Raw genomic sequence first — 16,566 nt, 5'->3', positions numbered from 1 at the left:
CAGATTCCTTCCCCTTCTCCCCCTGCTCGCCTTCCTATCTTTACCTCTTTTATTCTTCCTTTCTCAATACTCCACCCCCTTCCTACCTTGGCCATCAGACAAAGCCACTATCAAAGTTCCCTCCCCCTCCCTCCCCTCTGCATCCTTCCTGACCAGCTGATTCCGGAGAGGGATCCGATAGCTTATCAATAGGCATAGGTTGCTCTGAGGGAATATTGGCCAGCCTGGGAAACAGCCCTTCTTTGAAGGATAGCAGATCAGAACTTCTGACTCCATCAGGGAGTGTTTTCTCCTGGTTCTCCAGTAACTGTGGCCACTTCCCATTAAATATACGCAGATTCACTGTATCCTGTTTTCAAGGAAACAGATTCACTAACAAGTTAACAGTGCTGGGTTAGATATCTGGGCACTCATTTGTCCTTCCACGTTTGTGATTTTTTTTTATGGTGCTTATCCACTTAGGAGTTAACTACTCAGAAAAAGATATATTGGAAACAGAAATAGGCCTCATTTAAGCAACCCTTGCATTAAAATTGTCCATCAGCACTACGTTTCTCATTCCCCTTCAATGTGTGAGTGAATTCCATTTATACCAGTTTTTTTTTTTAAACTCACAATGCAATCCTTAGGAATCCTTGGTCAACTTTTATCATCTTTTACTTAAGTTTTTATAGACGTTCTGCCTGTTGAATTGCCTCATATGAAAATCTGGTTAAGTAATTCTAGGAATGGAAAGACTCAAGTTGAAATAAAGTGTAAAATACTCGACTAAAATAGTTAAGTGAAATATTGTTCAAAGGATTTGTCTTATAGTTTGTCTCTTGATGCATTTTATGCCTCTATAATATTCCATCATCAAAAAAACTAGAAAGACAGTATTTCCATTCTGAAGCAAATAAAAATGCTCAAGAATTTGCTTTAAGGATGCTTTTCAAGAGAACAGTCCTTTGTATTTTCCACGTGGAAGTTTCCACAAAAACCAACTAAGACATGATGACCTTGCTTTTAATAAGTAAGAATTACCACCATAAATGTGCCTAAAGTTCTACACAGGGCATTTTGTGTACTGCTGGGCATGCAAAATTCAAGGAGGGGGCAAATGCTTTATATAAATAGTACACACTGAGTTCAGAGTTTTCTGAATAGTTCAGAGCAACTTCATTGCCTTTTCTGCTTACTATAATGATCATTTAAGGTTCCATTGCTGTGAAGTCATTCACTGGACGGAAACACTTTTTTTTCTTTTTTGGAAAGTTAAAAAAATATATATATATGTGTGTGTGTGTGTGTGTATATATATATATATATATATATATATATATATATCTCAAATGAATAGCATTGGCAAATGTTTCTAATCATTTCCTTCAAATACCAAAACCACCAATCTTTTTATTTACTACGTTTTGCTTTGGTACATAAATCAAAGGACAATAACAAGCCTAATGTCAAAGAAACTGTTTGACACTTCATACATTTGAGCAAGCTGAGCCGATAAACAGTTTAGATGAAGTTATGGTCTGAAGTATGCTCCCCAAGAGGATTGTGGTTCATAAATTGCTATCAGGCTGCCTCTGTCATTATTGATTTGAGACGGATTCAGGGTACCCACGGCTATTATCGAGTCTAATATTACTCGACCTGGTCTTTCAGAGAATGATATTTGGTTATTACACAAGGACAACTAACCACGCATCCTGGAAGAAACACGCAGTCTGCTTGTCACCATGGGCGTAAAATATTGCAATCTATTTGAAATTTTGACCAACAATTAAAAGGAGGAAATGTCAGCCTTTTTCACAGATTCCACAATGTTCATAATCCTGAGATGGTGTTAGTGAGTTGTTTTATAACAACTGCCCTGCAAGAGCCTAGAAAGATGAGAGAATTTTTTAAAATTTCAAATAACGTGTGTATATGTCTGTACGTGCGTAACTGAATCACTTCACTGTACGCCTGAAACTAACAACTGTAAATCAATGACATGTCGATGAAAAATTTTAAAAATACAAAATTAACCATAAAATTTAAAAAATTCAAACAAAAGAAATTTGCATCTCAGTATTTTGCAATTATATGATAATTTATTACATTAGTGCCTTAGGTCTTCTTAGCAGATAAGTGTTTTTGATAAGCTTATTAAAAATAAACCCAGAATCAAATCAAATGTTAGTCACAGAATCTGTTTATTCCTTTCCCTGCCTGCAGATACCAACTAGCCTGGGAGCCTGCAGGGAGGGCTGAGTGTGGAACAGTTTATATGCTCCAACCCGCCCCGTGCCCTCTGCTTCGGGGATTTGGGAAATGTCAGAAAAAGATCAGAGCAAGGATCCTGCCACTTTTTATTCAGATCCTCTGGTCTTAACCTTCAAGGTAACATTTAAAGGTTAGTTTTGACTTGATCGTTTGCATGACATTTGTCATTGGTGACCTGGCTTCTCGAAAGTACAGAACCCATGAGTTTTAGAAACAGACCTGATGAGTGTCATCCACTGCTCAAGATGTGACAAATTTATGAATTTTATCAGCCTGGCTTTTAAACGTGCTGGTAAGTTAAACAGTCAGAGGTGGAAGTTCCCTGTGAGCCCTCTTAATCATCTGAGAGGCTGCCCGACTGCCCATCGGAGGAGAGCCGGGCAAATAAGAGCTTGACCACATCACTTCTACACAAAGAAACCTGCCAAACGTAGAGGAAAATGTTTGTCTTTCTTATTTAAAATACACATATGTAGACGGGGTGAGAATAGCTCAGTGGTAGAGTGCATGCTTAGCATGCATGAGGTCCTGGGTTCAATCCCCGGTACCTCCGTTAAAAAAAAAAAATGCCAGAAATAAAATACATATATGTATATATATAATTACATGTATCTCTGGAACTGTGTGATCAGAAGCACCTTGGATAAGTCATTCAAGGAAACACCACTTGCAGTGGACTTTCCAGACGATCCCACTGTAACCTTTACTAAGTTTATACAATCACCTACCTACTCAGCTGTCTGAGTGGGAAAGTCGGTTTTGCCAAAGCAAACTTGAATCTACCTGGGTTTCGAACTTTGGCTGGAATCATTTAGGAAGCAGGATGCCTACAGAGAGCAAAGATCCCTCTCCTCATTCATAATTTACGTGCTCCATGCAGTGAGCTTGGAGAAACAGTGCAGAGCCCAGAGAGCAATTCAAAGGCTCGTGGAGATGGCTATCAGTTGCTCCAGCCACCGCCCGCCCGCCTCGCCCAAAGTAAAAGTCAAGCCAGTCTGTTTGGGCTCGTTTTAAATGGGAAACACCAGCCCTCTCTGAGCTCGTTATTTCTAATTAAAACAGAGCCTCCCGTCACAGAACATCTCTTTTAAAGGTTTTAAACTGTAGAAACCTTCTCTCACCAGGACCTCGGGAAAGTTCCACAGACCTGGTTTGCTCCTCTGAAAGGCATCTGAAAACGCACAGGGCATTTCATGATAAAGCACTCGTGACACGGAACTGTTAACCTTTGAACAAAGGGTCTCCGTCTACTTCGCTCTTGACCTTCAGTCCCACAATCCTGTGCTGTGGTCCTGGCCTCACTTCAAAGCCCGCAGCCCGCGAGGGGCTGCACTTACTCTGTTTCCTTCTTCCTCCCCCACTGCTTCCCCTGTGCTCGCTCCCCCCCTCCTCCCCCCCTCTTTTTTTTTTTTTTCACTTTCTTCTTACAACGTTCTTGCCTTTGAGAGAAAAAGGTCTCGTCTCCATCTTCCCGCAGCTCCACACTCCTCCTGACAGCGTGCCCTGCTCTCCTATTCCCTTTATTCAGGGAAAAGTCCAAAATCCTCCTGTTGTAATTTTAAATGGCAGAGATCCTCTCGATTTGGGAGCTAAGTTGGCTTCACAACTTGCAGTGGTACTGTTGTAGGCCAAGTAAGGAAGCCCTGACGCAAATTAGGAGACAAAGCAGCTTGTTAACCTGCTACCCAAGACAGTGCTTTCTTCGAATCAAATGTTATAAGAGCTGGAAAGAAAGCTGAAGGCCTGTCCTCACTCCTCTTTGGAAGAGAGAGGCCCACAGAGGCTACAGAATTTGTGCCAAGCCTCGGGGCCCTTTGTGACAGAGGCAGAAACCGTCTCTTCAGTCCAGCACCATCCACGGCAACTCCAGCGTCTCCCAGGGTTGTGAAGAGACGTGTCCTTTGTCCCGGGTGGTGGACGCCAGAGGAAAGTGCCTACCCCCTGCCCTGCCCCACCACCGGGTCTCTGGCTGGGAGGGTAGGAGCGAGGCAGGTTGTGCACCCTAAACCCACTCAGAGGCTCAGCCTTTCTTTCTATTTCTTTTCACTTCCTTTCTGAGAGAAGAGAAACATAATCCAGTGACTAAAAATAATAGTAAGATTAAACTTAGGCTTTAAGGACCGTGGAATTTCAGAGCTGACGGGAAGCTTACACTCTCAGAGTCCATGCTCTTAGCCTCACATTGGCGGTAACTTGGCCTCCGGTTAGTTGCCTGGTTTGCGAAGAGGCTGGGAGCAGAAGGCCAGGATTACAACTCGACTACCGAATTTCCACCCGCGTGTACTTGGGAATCTGCGCGTTACTGGACACTGCTAGTCATGCCGTTAATTCACTGTGTGCATGTGAATTTCACCTCGTCACGTGTGTGTTTCAAGGATCTATGATATGTCTCATAAATTCTCTTTCGATCATTTAATTACTCCTAACATCTTTTATAAATACAACTCCTTATGCTGTTCCTACAACGGCCTCAGGTATTAAATATCACATTTATCACTCTTCTGGGCAATGGCCTAAACATATAAAATTTCCTTTGTGCTGGATTTTAAGCAGTGTGTCCACTTTGGCTTTTTTAACTTGCTTTTTTTTTTCCTGTTGATAACCATGAGGCAATGCCGATTTCATTTTATTTTGGGACGCTTTCTGATCAATCGTTTAAATGGAAGGTTTAACAATTTTGGGGACAACAACTTGTCCCCTATTCACGTTTGTTTTCACCTTTAAGGACAAAGTCCCATGAGTCAAAGTTTATACAGTCAATCAAAAAAGGCACATGACTCTCCCGTTTTAATGGCAGAACAGGGAACTTTAACTTTTCTGGAGGCTTTGCTTTGGGGTTTTTGCAGAGCAGAACTTTCTTAACGCTGGTAATCAGACCCACAGGATGCGTCTTAAGTGTTCCTGACATGTAAAACTATCTATGGTATCTCAGCCAATAACACCAAGGCAGACACTTCACTTCCGGAAAGTGCAATGTTGAAACCAATCAGGTGTCTGTTGACTGACCCTCCCCCACATCACTGACCCCTCAAGACATTATTAGTGTAGTTCATTCCAATAATGTCAAAATTTTAATTCCAAAATAGCAGAAAAAAGGCTGAACTACGGAACCAAGTTAAAATGCATACCCTCACTGGCTGATCAGAAATAACTGTCAACTTGATACAAACTACTATGTACTGAATAGAGAAACAACAAGGTCCTACTGTGTGCACAGGGAACTATATTCAGTAGCTTGTAGTAACCTGTAAGGAAAAAGAACATGGAGAAGAAAATATATATATAGATGTGCATAACCGAATCACTATGCTGTACACCAGAAATTAAAACAACATTGTAAATCAACATTCAGTTTTTTTAAATGTTAAGAGAAAAGAAAGAAAGAAAAAGAAAAACAACTGCCAACCCATTTGGGTAAAATCTCACTATGTTGTCCTGCAAAAGTAGGATGAAAATACAATTTCACAACAGCTAAGAGCTGCCATGAAATAATTATTTAAAGGTAAGTTACCATTGGCTGCATTGATAATTCAGTGTAAAACGTTGACATTTATTTCTATCCAGGCTTTGAAAAATGTTGCATCAAGGAAAAGTTCTTGTTTGCAAGAAATGGAAACCTACTCTGATTATCATATGGGAAGGGGAGAAAAAAAGCGAGGGTTGGGGGGTGGCGGTGGCAGGGGATTGAACGGAAGTATATAGAGGCTTGCAGAGTTGGGTGGGAAGCTGGAAGACCAGGCTGAGGAAAAGGGTCGGGAACCCAGAGGCCCGACCGAGCTGGGCAGCCAGAACCAGGGTCAGGGACTGGCGAGTAGACTGCTCCAAGCCCTCTGCTGCTGCCGCCGCTGCCAGGAAGCCGTCCATCCATCCCTTGCCCCCCGCACTGCTTGCTTAAGATCCAAAGTCCCGGAAGACAAGTGATAGCCCCATTCTCAATCACATGACCACCTCCAGGGGGAGAGGGGGGCCTGGTCCCTTTAGCCAGCTGAGCCATTGCCTGGGACTCCACACAGAGAGGCTTCATGGAAGGGGGACCGGGGACTAATAAAAGGGAAGCTGGATGATGGAATCTGTCTCTCTCATATGCACACACACACACACACACACAAATGGCAAACCTTTACTCTAAATGTGTTTGTTTCATTTGTTTTTTAAAAGACTTTGAACTGGGGGAACAGTTTTCTCTTTCTGGCAAAGTCCACTTGGAGCTTCAGAAATTCAAGTCCTGAATGGGAAACCAGACAGATGTGCCCTCACACCGGTGTCTGAGCTGCCGTGAGTATGGCTGTCAGGTACTCCCGGGTTCCGCCGGACTCTGGTCGCACAGAGACACGGCTGGAACAGGGAGCAAGAGGGTCTGTCCTTGGCCCTGGTGTGAGAACACCGGACTCAGACCTTTCTCAACTAAAACGGGCATTTTCAGATTGGGTTCCAACATTCGGTGAGCTCAAATCTGATCCTTCTCATTTTTCACTTTAGATGATTCTCTCAGCTTATAGTCTAATTTTCTTAGTACAAAATATGAAATGTAAAAGCATTGTTTGCACATAAATATTTCGTTCAATGATGGCCAAAATGCAGTTCAACATGGAACTCTTTGGGATATTTTTAGCATTTCAATAAAATAAAGATCAACTTTTTAAAAGGTCAAAATGATACTTTATTGCATATTTGCTTACTAAAGTCCAGGTACTACCCTTTAAATTTTTTTTAAAAAGTGTTCATACTAAGAATTTTACCAGATATGAGCACATTTTCATCAGATTTTAACTCTTTAAAACCTGACCCCCACAGGAGGGAGGGTATAGCTCAGTGCTAAAGTGTGTGCTTAGCATGCACGAGGTCCTTTTGGAAAATAAATAAATAAATAAATAAATAAATAAATAAATAAATAAATAAAGCAAGCAAGCTAATTACTTCCACCCCCCCAAAAAAAACAAAAACAAAAACAAAACCTGACCCTTCTTGTGGAGAATGAAGCAGTGAGAATTTGGAATCAGATTTACTTTTTTAAAGAATTGTTTCCCTGGTTGGGGGCGGGGAGGCGGGTCATGGGGAGGTGTTGGTCAAAGGGTACAAGCTTTCAGCAGTAAGAGGAGAAAGTTCTGGAGATCAAACACACAGCATGGTGATTACAGTTAACAGTACTGTATACTTAACAGTACTGTGTACTTAAAAGTTGCTAAGAGAGTAGTGGATCTTAAATTATCTCACCACACAAACACAAAAATATGGTAACCACGTGAGGTACTAGATATGGTAATTAACTCAATTGTCCTAATCACTTCATAATATATGCGTCTATTAAATCTTCACCTTGTGTATCTTTTTTATTCTTTTTTTTTTTCAGGGGGCAGTAATTAGGTTTACTTACGTATTATTACTGATTTTGATGGAGGTAGTGGGAATTGGACTCAGGGCCTCACGCAGGCCAAGCACGCGCTCCACCATGGAGCTCTACCCTCCGCCACGGAGCTCTACCCTCCCGCCTTGTACATGTGTTTCAAAAGTCACAGTGTACAACCGAACTATATACAATGTTTGTCAATCATACCTCAGTAAAGCTGGAAAAAAACAATGAAATCAATCGGTAAAAATTTGTTTCCCATAAAAGATAGTAATAATGTAGAAAGTTAATGCAGATGAATGAATGCTGAATAGTAAAATCTCTTAAGTGAATAATAACTACACTTACATAGCACTGTCTGTGCCAGGCACTGCTCTGTTTCCTCCACATGTGTCACCTCATGTAACCGTGGCGATGGCCCAATGAACTAAGTATTATTTTTATGTCTATTTGACAGATATGAAAGCTGAGGCACAGAACAGTTAAATTGCCTGGGGGGCGGTTCCCAGCTAATCCAGTAAGTCTTCCCTCAGAGTCTATGCTCTTAATAGTTATAATACCTCCCTGGATGAGTTTTTCAAGGAAGATCATGGAAGTTCTCCAATGAATGTAAAGTTAAAGATAAATACACAATCGGTTGGGATCACTGAAATAATCTCCCACCTCTACCAAATTTTAAATCAAAAGATGTTGCAATTTCATCCTCACATACTAAAGCCTATAAATCTGGAATAGAGGACCCTGCTTCCCAAACGTAGGTCTATTTAGACAACCCTCCCCAAGGTAATTGTATGTTCCTTATCCCACAACCAAGGATGTGTGTTTTCTCCACTGTTCCTCTGGTCGAGATATGACCTGGGAGGGTTTTGCTTGGGGTGCAGAGGTTACTCCATTCAACACAGAGTTACAGCTCCATAAATAGACCAGCCAATCAAAACACTGGTCATTTGATGCTTTGGAAGGCCAGGTGTTCTCCTCACGGTCTAAGAGAAGGAAGCATCTGGAGAGATACCTAATTTACAGCCATGGAGGAGCTGAGCAAAAGAACCAAATGCCCGATGGTGCACTGAATTGTACATTAGAACGCCAGGGTAAGCAGGGTCTCAAACCGCCAATCTCTATGACAACAAATGAGTGGGGCGGGGGGGGGGTCTTTGGAGTCTTTTTTTCAGGAAGCAAGATTTTGTTTCATTGCATCTTATTTATCTGCGAGTAAATTTTTTAGTGAAAAATTCTTTAAATTCTAGAGTGCTTTATGATTTTCAAAAGCATCACACACATAATTTCATATAATCCCATAATCACCCGTTTTCCTCACCCCTATGTTGCCCCTCTCCCTACTGGTAACCACTAGTTTACTCTCTATCTGTGAATCTGCTTCTTTTTTTGTTGTTGTTTTATCCACTAGTTTGTTGTATTTTTTTAGATTCCACATGTAAGTGATATCATACAGTATTTGTCTTTCCTTCTCTGACTTATTTCATTTAGCATAGTGCCCTCCAAGTCCATCCATGTTGCTGCAAATGGCATTGTTTCATTCTTTTTTGGCCGAATAGTATTCCATATATATATTTTTTTTAATTATTATTGAACTATAGTTGATTTACAATGTTAGTTTCAGGTGTACAGCAAAGTGATTCAGATATATATATATATATACACACACACACACCCCACATCTTCTTTATCCAGCCATCTGTTGATGGACACATAGGTTGCATCTATGTCTTGACTATTGTAAATAGTGCTGCTGTGAACATTGGGGTGCATGTATCTTTTTTCAAAAAAAAAAACAAATGAGTGTGCTTTAAGAGGTAGACTGAACAGCCTTGAAGAATGCAGCGACTACTAAAAAGATTTCCAGACACAAGCCGTGTCTCAAAGTCTAACCTCCAGCCTCCGTTACTGCGCTCATTTGTGCCCCTGAAGCCTCCACGCGGAGTAACTGGAACAAAATGATGTTTACATTTGACCAGTGTTTTATTTTCAATTAAACATCTCAGCTGCTATTTACATAGTTGAATGGCACGGCATTTATTCTGTGCAATTTGATGTTATTTCTTTGTAAATATTTCTCCAGCAAGGGACCGAAGTTCAAATTAGTTGTGAAAATGTCACCAAAAGTAAAATAAACTTTAATTGAAACTTGATCACAAATTACTGTTAAGCTAAAGCTGAAAACCTGTAAAAATTAAAAATGGAAGGCCAAAGGAATTAACCAAGAGGCGCAAGGCTCAGAAAGTGACCTGTTTTTGCACTGCCCGGGCCTCCCGGGACAGCTGCTGAGTTCATTCAATTAAGGACAAGCTGAAGTGGAGAGCGAAGGTTTAGGGAGCTCGGGAGAGCGGGCAGTCACGTGCTGCTGCAGGATCGCCCCTCTCCTGCCTCCGCTTCCCTTCTGGAACAGGTCACAACTGGAATGCTTCACTTTTCTTACTAATAGTTGCTGCTACCCGACCAGCGCCTCCGTCCCAGATCATTCATCATGGCTGGAAATCTCCACGCTATCTGCATCTGACACCCCCAGGGCCAGGCAGGTCGGCATCAAATTCAGAATGGAGATAAAAACGTAAGGAGGTGTGCCTAGCTTTCTTCGTGCTGTTACCCACAGAACATCCTCTTCCTGTGCTCTCTTTAATGCAGACAGAAGCCTAAGTAAACACGGAAGGTGTAGCTCAGTGGTAGAGCATATGCTTGGCACGCACGAGGTCCTGGGTTCAATCCCCAGTACCTCCGTTGAAAATAAATAAACCAACCTAATTATCACCCCCCGCAAAAAAAACTATGTAAATAAGCAATGTTTTAGACTAATTTTTTTACATTATTACTGAACTGTAGTTGATTTACAATGTTAGTTTCAGGTGTACAGCAAAGTGATTCAGTTGTACACATACATACATATATTTTTTTTCTTTTCAGAGTCTTATACTTTTTTTTTTTTAACATTTACTTGTTGATTTCTTCCAATTTTCTAGATTCTGATATAGGAACCTGAATATAGGAAAACAGGCTTCAGGGTAGGACTTACCTTATATGTACACTGTGTAAAAGCCAGTAATCACAACTATATAATGTGAACTGAGAGTGTCCAATCATGCCTTTAGCTCCCACCACCACCCCCCCAAAAAAATATCCCATTGGCTTGGCAGATACCGGAGATGAAGGTGTGGCTACTGTTCTCTTTTAAACTCCCTGTAGCTCTAGAGGAATAAAACTTCACGCCGGCGACAGCCATTCACAGCTTCGTGTGGACTCCTTTCTTAGGCTGCCTTCCTCTCAGAACGCTAAGTGAAATAAACACCTAAGAACTTGGCAGCGAAAGGGAAGAGATCGTTTTGGGGCAGGGGGACATGATGTCAAAGAAATTCAGCAATTTCCCAGTTTTGCCAATTGACCAAATTTGCCCTGGTTTGGAGAAATAAGACAATCCTTCCTTCTCTGTTTAATCAGCAAACTCAGATGCCTTCAGCCCCACAGATTCAACTCTGCGTGAAGAAGCAGAGCGTAGCAGGGTCTGCGTGATCCAAGAAGCTCGAAGCTCATCACGAGAATTGCAAATCCAAAAAGAACATCACAAAAGCAGGTGGCCGGCCACTGAAATCTTTAGGCAGCTGCCAGTCATTGACCCCTAGTTTAGTCTAACCTGAATGAAGTTTCTGTGCAAGAGGGATATTATTCAGGAATGAAACTGAAACACGATTCAGGACCTCCTGAAAGCTCGTTAGGCCAAGGGGACCCAGAGTGACTCCAAGTGGGGAGCAGCCCCAAATCACGTTCTCCCTAGTTTGTGTCCGTTTGTCCCGTGGTGGTGACGGTGACCAGTGGCAGCTGCTGGAGGAGGCCTCACGTGCCGCGGCGTCGATTGCCAGCACCCGACAGAGAGGTTCGGGGAAAGGCACCAACTTGGAAGCTCAGAACCGGGAAGCACAGTGTTCCCCCGCAGCATTCAAATAAACACCACTATAAATTCTTTTCTTTTGTTTCCATGTCCGAGAAAAGACCCTAGACAGCACTTCCAGTGCCTACCTCAGAGTGGTATTATGAATATTAATCATGGAAATGCCTTGCAGGTACTTTGAAGATGAAAAGGCCGAGTTAGGATCAAGCCACGAAGTGGTGGCCAAGACATTCATAACTATCAGAGCAAAACAGGAAGGAGGCACCGCCGAGAAACCTGGAAGCGAGACAGCAACGTGTGAGTTTCTGTGCAAACCTTTTAATAACGAAAGCCTCTGAACTCCTCCTCAGATGAAAAGAGGGCCCACTGTGTCTTTAATTAGATCGTTCTACTGGAGCACGATATAGTGATAAAGAAGACTTAATAAAGCATTTTGTCTTTTTATTGCTATGATTTGATGCAACCTATCTGCTCGTCCAAGCAAGATGTTTAACTTCAAAAGAAGTTCTGTCCACCCTCCCCTCTGCCAATAAATAACTCCAAGAGGGGAAAAAGCACAATACATTTGGAGAATCCCATGATGCTGAGTGATGAAAAGATTCATCATTTTTTTCTACTGTGGACACGGGTCTTTACTGAGCCCTTTACTTTTCCCCCATAAGTAGTAGAATTTGTAAGACTTTAAATCATGCTAGTTATTGATTAAAACACATGGCAAAGTAATTTTGGGGGGAAAAGATCAAATCTGTCAACAACCTCGTAAGACTTCCCTCTTTAAATGATCCTGGATATGTCCATTAGACTGGACCTTTTAGAAATAAAAAAATTAAGTAATAAAACCGTTGGCATAGAATTCTCTGTACTATAACAAACTTATTCTAAATATCTTGTTTCTACATACATTTATAATTAGGTTCCATTCTTGAATTTAAAGTTATAGCCAGGCTAAGACTGGAAACATAAATAGAATGGTCAGAGGTTAAGGAATTGACTTTTGGAAATAGTTTGTCTTTTGTTTTTTTTTTCCTAGTCGTCTTAATAATAATATTAAGCAGAGATGGTCAGATTAGCCAGACAGCCCTCCTGAGTCTATACGTAAGAAAACCTCAGACAAACCCATTCAGATAAACTGATAGACATTGATTAAGTAACCCAGATAAAAATGAGAGGAAAAAGAAGGACAGACCACAGGGCGGGAATTAAAAAACATATCAGGAAAGACAGGAAGCAACTCGGTCAGTCAATTGTCTTAACTGTACGATGTCTCAAAGCCATTTGGACTTTTTCACCCGTAACAAAAATTTGACTGTATTAAAGAATCGACAAGATCTCTTGGAGTCAGGCTTACATCCTCAGGTAAATAGACAGAGAGAAATAAAAAGAAGTGTCCCGGGTGAGCCTGAGGGCCACAGCTGTTAAGCAACATAACAGTTTCTAACTGATTTCTTAGAACCTAACTTTTTGCACGACACAAAGTTAGAAAAACAGACGTGCCCAACATTCCTCTTCTCTAAGACCACCGATTTCTACAGCTCCCAACTTGAGTTCCTTACTCCTACCCTCATACCTGAATTCAAACTCCACCTTCACCACTAACAAGGGGCTCCAGTTTTCTTAACTGTAAAAATGGAAATAATAAGCCTTACTGCGAGTGGTTACAGTGAGGATTCACTGAGGAGACAGACATAAAGGTCTTGGAAAGTAGCAGGTGCCCACACTCACTCACGAACCCACACAGCCTGATTCACAGCCCCACCAGTGTCCTTTGAGCTAGGTCCCTGTTCTAGCCTCATAAGACCCACCTGCTTATTTTTTGTTTGTCTGTTTATTTTGAGGGCGGAGGTAATTAGATTTTTTTTAAATTTTTTTTAATGGAGGCACTGGGGATTGAACCCAGGACCCCATGCAGGGTAAGCATGCGCTCTACCACTGAGCTACGTCCTCCCCGCCGCCAAACTCATTTGTATGCCCTCCTTCCTGTTTTTCTGCAATGATATGAATTCAAGGTTACATCAAATAAGTACAACACAGGGAAATATATACAAGATCTTGTGGTGGCTCACAGCAAAAAGAAATGTCACAATGAATATATGCATGTTCATGTATAACTGAAGAATTGTGCTCTACACTGGAATTTGACACAACATTGTAAAATGACTATAACTCAATAAAAAATGTTAAAAATTTTTTTTAAGATTACGTCACATAAACTGTACATGTCCAGGTGAACATTTCATTCCTTATCTATTATTCAAAGTTTTCCCAAGTGCAATCGTCTCTTTATTTGGGAGTTTTACCTGGATGTTTAGAAGCAGGTAGACACAGCAAGTTTCTAGAGAAGAGGGCACCTGACATTGAAGGACACGGCCCGAAGGGTCCCGCTGCTCACAACTCGGAGGTCGGGTCCACCGCCAAACCTACCCACTGATGCTGGACAGCTCCCGTGAGTCCGTCCCCACAAAGCGGGACAGCCAGCCGCGGTCTCCATCCCCAGCACCGCCCGCCAGCACCCTGGCTGAACAAAGCCAGGCCAGATTCAAGGAGGCCTCTGGGATCTGAGGGATGGAGGGACTTGAAAGGTGGGGGCTTACTGTGGTTACGCATCCAGCTCCATCCAGCTCCCGCAAATAAAAGAATTTCTTGGAAGGAACTGAAGTGGCTAATGGAACCCAGAGATCGTTCCAGGGCTGGAAAGCCATCCAGAAGCAGGCAGGCCAGGGTCTCCCTGTCTCCCTGCCTGTCTCTCCCTACCTCCTTTCCTCGTGGTGAGAGACAACTATCCCACGGCAGCTCCTGAGGGGACAGCCCTGGGGTCAGCACCCCTAGGAATGGAGTCCCTGGAAGAGAGCCTAAAGGCCCTAGCCTGGGTCAGATGGCACTAAAAACACGGCTGCCCGAGGCCCAGGCCTGAGCTGAAGGGACGTTCTCAGGAGGTCGCAGTGAGGATGGTGACTATAAATATGTCAACTGTGAAAAAGGTCACACTCTGGAAGCAACTAGCACCCGAGACCCTGGGGTTGAGCCTGTGGCAACCAAGCCAGTCACCCACCGTCTGCCTCAAGGCCAGGGGTGTCCTCACAGCCAAGCTGGAAGGTGGCCCCACGAAGCCTGGCTGTGCAGGGGGCAGGGCCCAGGGTCCCCTACCTCTGCCCCCACACCCGACCTCAACTTTGGCGCAGCCCAGAGCAAGAAGGCAGAGGTCCACATGTCATGTGTCTAAATATTTAGTAATTAATCAAGCTTACAGACTGTTGAATATGTTTTAGACCTTGACCTTGACAAATGTCCCTTCACAACGACTTGGAAGACCAGATTCCAGTGTAGAATTCTTAGACTCCTGTGAGATCCGTATTGGGACACGGGGACATGAGGGAGCTGGCCTGAAGCCACTGTGTCCTCTCCCACCCCAGGCACCTGGGAGGGGCCTCACAGAAGCCTGGGGACACCCCACCCCACGTCCCTCTCAAGTAGCCACCCGCTGTGCCTGGGCATGAGACACACAGACCATGCAAATGGGTTGTTTGGGGAGAGAATGTCAGGATCCCAGGGACATAGAGCCAGGTTTCTCAACCCCAGGACCACGGCCACTTTGTGCGGGATGAGTTTTTGTTGCGGGGGCAGGAGGAGGATTTCCTGTGTGTTGGGATGTTTAGCAGCATGTCTGGCCCCTACTTACTAGATGCAAGTAGCATTTCCCCCCTCAAATTGTAACAACCGAAACTGTCTCCTGACCTTGTCAAATATCTCCTTGGGGACAAAATCACTCCCAGTTCAGAACCACCAGCCTGGAAGGGAAAGGCTGGTGCTGTGAGCAGTGGCAGAGATAGAGCAGGGACAAAGTCAGGTTGGGGGGCTTGCCAGAGCCTCGGGGCCAGAACAGGGGCTGAAGTGGGCTGTCTCCCCAGAATTACTTCCTTTGATCCTCCTGACACGTCAGCCAGGGAAGTGCAGTTAACCCATTGTACGGATGAGGAAACTGAGGCTCGTGCCTTTAAGCATCTTGCTGAATTCTGCACATCTAGAAACTGGCGGCAGCAGTCATCAAGGCAGAGTCTCTCAGGTGCTGACCAGGCTGGGACGAACTTCCCATAAAGCCACATTAGAATCTCAGGCTTCGAAGTGACCCTGGTGGTAAAGTGACCCGGATCCATTTCCCAAGAACATGGAGCAGGTGTGTCACTGCTCAGGGGATGGGGGTGTGATGAGAAAGAAGACAGCACAAAGTGTTTTCTCCTGTGGAGGAAAATATCCAAGAACGAAGAGAAGGTGATTCCTGTCTTTTAAGACCAACACTGTCTTTTTTAAAAATACCGTATCTGAGTGGAAAAGATTCACATCCCCCAGTGTCTAATTCAATAGTTAACACAACTTGAACCAAGTAAGAATCTGCTCTTTGGAAACCAGTCAAGGGTTTGTCAGTGCAATTAAGCAAAGACTCAGGTGAGATGCATCTAAGCTGAGGTGTAGAACTGCCTGAGCAGGGCCATAAAATCACACAGCTACGCTGCCTGTGTCTCCTTCGTATTGGATCTAACGCCGTTCGTGGTACATAAACAGCACTTGCAAAATAGCATTGAATGAATGAATGCCTTTGGGTTTCCCTAGATAATCTGAGTTCCAAAAATACACTTTCTTCCAGCCACAGGAAGATGTCCAGGTAATTGCCTCCACTTCTACTTCACTTTCACTCTATCAAAATGGCCAAAGAGAGAGCCTTGGAGTGTACCACAGTGAAAAGTCTGAAAATAAACCTGGTACCTGGGGCAGTGCGTTCACGTGGAGCAGCGTGGCCGGCCCAGGGAGGTCCCCCGTGTCGCCGGGAAGCTGAGTGCATTCGTGCATTCGCGCATTCGCGCGCACCGGGCCCGGGTAATAGGACACAAGGGCAGAGGTTAAACAGTCGGAGGCCCTGGTTTAATAGCAGACCTGAACTGCGATTTAAATGTCACCAAAGTCAGTGTTCGTCTTCAAGTGGTATTACAGTAGGATTAGTGTCCTAAGCCTTGTTCCAATTTATGGAGAATCAGGAAGAGTGATTCTCATCAACCTGGTCCAAAGCAGGAGA

At 43.3% G+C, this 16,566-nt stretch overlaps 1 long non-coding RNA gene and 1 other non-coding gene across 17 annotated transcripts in view; both read right to left on the bottom strand.

The window, feature by feature from the left end:
- Positions 1 to 16,566, bottom strand: part of LOC141575701 (uncharacterized) — a 136,747-nt gene that overhangs the window by 86,571 nt on the left and 33,610 nt on the right. The window lies entirely within an intron of this gene.
- TRNAG-ACC (transfer RNA glycine (anticodon ACC)) lies at positions 13,374 to 13,446 on the bottom strand. Its single transcript has one exon. It is a non-coding gene; the product is annotated as a tRNA-Gly (tRNA).

The sequence above is a fragment of the Camelus bactrianus genome, chromosome 31 (assembly GCF_048773025.1).
Source record: "Camelus bactrianus isolate YW-2024 breed Bactrian camel chromosome 31, ASM4877302v1, whole genome shotgun sequence".
In the NCBI taxonomy this organism is placed as follows: Eukaryota; Metazoa; Chordata; class Mammalia; order Artiodactyla; family Camelidae; genus Camelus; species Camelus bactrianus.
This window is presented reverse-complemented; position numbering and strand designations above follow the sequence as displayed.